Source organism: Drosophila teissieri, chromosome 2L (assembly GCF_016746235.2).
Source record: "Drosophila teissieri strain GT53w chromosome 2L, Prin_Dtei_1.1, whole genome shotgun sequence".
Lineage (NCBI taxonomy): Eukaryota > Metazoa > Arthropoda > Insecta > Diptera > Drosophilidae > Drosophila > Drosophila teissieri.
This window is the reverse complement of record NC_053029.1, coordinates 19563355-19567445: the sequence shown is the minus strand read 5'-3', so window position 1 is coordinate 19567445 and position 4091 is coordinate 19563355.

The following is a 4091-nucleotide window of genomic DNA, read 5'->3' as shown; positions in this document are numbered from 1 at the left end:
GGTAGATGGGTAACTTGCAGTTGGGAGTTTGGTTGGTTGGAAGGTTGGAAGGTTGGGAGGAGAGGCCCGTAATTGGCGACACCTTTAAGTGCCGACCTTGTCATGCTCGCTGGCGCCGTCTAATTCAGGCCGGGGTTGTTCTTCATCAGCGCCTCGCCATCGACTTCGCAAATCTGCGCCGCAGTCTGCGCAGGCGCATGCGCAGCAGTCGCAGGCGCGGTAAGCGTAGACGCCGCAGTCGGCTTCGGCAGAGGCAGGAGAATCGACTTCGGATTCGGATTTGGATTCGCACTGGGATTCGCTGAAGGCGAGATGAGCTCATTAGGCGGCTCATTTGCATACCAGGAACTCCTGGGAATTCTAAGTCGCGGCAGAGGTTACGCCTCCAAGCGAGTCATTAGGAGAATGGGGATTGCCCAATGGCCAAATTATAAATAAGATGAGAAATAATTTGCACTGGAATGAGTAAGATTGATTAAAACATTTGTATTTCCATGTGTGTTTTATGCTTATTGTTGGCATAGCGATAGAAATTGAATAAAACGGAATAATGTTTCAAAAGTTTGAGCTTGACATTACTTATCGTGGCCATGTTCTCTCACCTTTCCGGCTTGTATTTGAACCTCGACTTTCATACAGAAGGACAGTGGGAGGGAAGGGAGGGACATGACTAGATTGACCTGACTAGTATTTCCGATTATGAATATATATAAAATTTACAGTAAAAGATTTCTTCAACCTGTTCTTCAAGTCGAATATCCGTTCACTTTCCGAGCTACTGGTATAAGACGACTATTAGATCGAATATTATCAGAGAAGAAATTCTCTTGTTCAGTTTTCAACGCATTTCACATTATTTGTAAGGCGGTTTTTCTGACCCGCGGACCTAAGCCATTTTAAATTCCGTCGCATACTTTCTTAACCTACCACGAAATGGACAAGAAATCAAGGTGCGCGCCGCATTGCTGGTTGTTCTCGAGCATTAATTACAAATGACCGAGAAGCTCCGCCCCCAAGCAGGTCAAGTCCGCTTCGGAAAGCAGTTGAGGCCCAAATGGCCAAAACAGAAGCCCGCCACTGACGCTTCCCCGCATTGCCAAATAATCTGCGCCTGTGAATATTTGGATTTGAATTTGGATTTGGGGGCTGCTCCACATATTGCTCGAACTCGTACCGCTTGAATGTGCAGCGTTTGCTTTGGCAGTTGTCCCTCGACCCTATCGAAGTCCAAAATCGCATCGCATCGCACCGCACCGCATCAAAATTCACCAGACTTGCGGAGGCGATCGGCGCTTTTGGTGGACGCAATCCGCCTGCCAAGTGGGTGAGGCTCCGATCGATGATGGGGGGCGCGAGTTGACCACGTATCTAGCGTATCTGCGTGGAAATTCAATTTCGGTTTCAGGTCGTGTCTAACTGGAAGATATTGGCGGCAGATACGATGTCGAACCGATCACCGATCACCGATCATGGCGCAGTGTGGTCCGCAGGAAATCCATGCCTGCAGCCGCGTCATGTAATCGACACCGGTTGGGTAAACATTTCTGCGAGGGCGCATAAATTGTGACCAAAGGTGATTGGCAGTTGTGGGCCAGCAGGAGGACCCAGCTGATAACACGTACAAAAATCACTTATCCGTATTGGCTTAGTAGCACGCATATGCAAATCCATGGGAACATGATTTAATAAAGTTTGAATTTTAACACAAAAGTACAAGCTGAAAAGTTGGATTCTATTTATGATTAGTTTAAGTTGCTTAAGCGGGACCTGCATTTTTGAAAAACAAGTTTTACTTATCAACTAACCTCTGTGTCGAAATCCTTTCCCAACCTAAACCATTATGGGCAAGCACTCCTTCTTCCGCTAATTCACCATTTACCAATCAATCTCCTAGCACCGAAACTGATTTAAGTTTTGGTTGAAGCGCAGAATTCACTTAATAGTTTCACAGATGATTTCAAAAATGCCTTACGATATACAGTTGGTTGTGGACATCACAGTCTTAGATTATCAAAGCTATTCTTTTGCTAGTTCAGCAGTAAATCCTATTTTTGCGTACATCAATCTTTCGTGGAACGCGCTAGAATGATTAATGAGCCACATATCTCATATCAATCTTGCTCGCTTTTATCACAAACAATTTGTCCACTCATGTTTAACCGATCGACTGAACAGCCGGTCATGTTCCGCCGTCCAATTAGACGGCCACTTCGTTTGGCCATATCTGCATAACGACGAGCACTTGGCGTGTTTTACATCACGTTGGTGCTGAGTGAGCCATTGAGTCCGCATGTGCGTCACACTCTCACTGGGAGGCTGAGTCTAGTGGCCAGCTGTTCGACTCTGGCTTAATAGATCCTATTGCACGGAGAAAAATAAATGTTTCCTTATTTCCGAATAGATAAATAGTCGATAGAGCTTTCGTACTCGAACGTATTGCAACTATTCAGAATGCCTAGGTAAGGAATACTACTTGTATGTACGACTGAACTCAGGGAATAATATGGTTACAATTTCTTGGTAATTAATATGGATTTAGATTAGATAATATTCCGGATGTCATTGACTGAGCCAGAATAGTCTTTCGTATTAGTATTCGTATGCCACCCAATTCTAGATCTTTTTTCTTTCGGTACACTTTCCGGAGTTGATCCGAGTCTTTAGAGTGGCGCACATTCACAGAAGTCAAAACTCACCCAACAGGAAGTATTTGCATGTGCAGATCCCTGGATCCCGATCCAAACCAAACCAAACCGATTCGCGAGCGCGTTCGCAGAAAGCGAAAGTAATCATCCACCGCAGCGGCCACCGGGCGGATTATTGTTTGGTTTTGCCCACCGGCACGCATGGTTAGAAGGGGCGCGGGGCGGCCGGGGGGCGTGGTATGGAAGCTATGTCATATTTATCGCCCAGACAAATATCCATTATGCAATTTGGCATGGCTAAAACGAGCAATTTGCCGCAAATGCAATAACATCCCGCTGAAAGAGGTGGGGATGGCCGGTGGTGCGGTGTTTTGGTGGTTCAGTGGCTCGATGACTCGGTGGCTCGGTAAGGCAGGATGCCAGTGGAGCGCCCTCGAACGCAGTAAAAGCACACTGGCCTACATATACACAGAAAAGCGAAGTGAGTGAAAGAGAAAATCAGCAAGTGATACTAATAGTTTAACCCGTTTGGGCCATTTGCTAACGAGTTGAATATCGTGCTACTATAAAGTTATACCATCTTATGGGGCCTTAGTAGCACCCCTTTTTCAATATAAAATAATTATAAAGTTCTTAAAGTACTAGAACAATTGTAAAGTGCTAATATTGCTTACGCCAAGCTGAAACTCATTATTTCTTAAGCTTAGATCTATAAAAAAAAGCTCCCTGTTTAGTATTAAATGGGTTAAGCCAGCCGCAAACTGAAGCTCTTGACAGTTGAATTACCAGCAGAGCACAGCAGCAACATGCAACATGCAACATGCAACAACCAGTTGCAACAGCAGCTGGCGTGGCTAGCGTTATGTCAGGGGCATTGTAGAATGGGCAAAAACAATACAAATCCACACAATCAAAATCGAATTTCTTCAAAATCGTGTGATGCATTTCTTGATTAGCGCCACAACTACTGTTACTGTTAAGTAATTGCCCGAAATGTGTTTTATTGCAAATTTACGGCGTACGTGTTTCGTGCTGCATGTGTCGTGATGTGTGTGTTTTGCTGGGGATACATCCAAGAGTGGACTCCTGCAGCTCCAACGCTGACCCACATTATTTGACACCAGCGACGACAGTTACCACCGAAGACATTCAAGGTCGATTGGTGGAGATGTCTTCCAACCGATATGGAAGGGCCAAGAAATTTGGATTAGCGTGACAACTTGGTTTTGTCTCCGGTCGCACGTTCACTTTTTGCGGCGGTCTGCAGAAGGCCGCTAAGTGATCCAGTCAGCGGCGATATAGTGTGCTACTTGATCATTCACTTGGAATGATTTTAGCCCCACTCCGCGCTGCTTTGCTATTATGATTATGAAATGAACGTAATTTGCCCCGTATTACACAAAGCCCCGCCAAGTCAAAGTTCGATCGTCTGCCTTTGTGGACAAC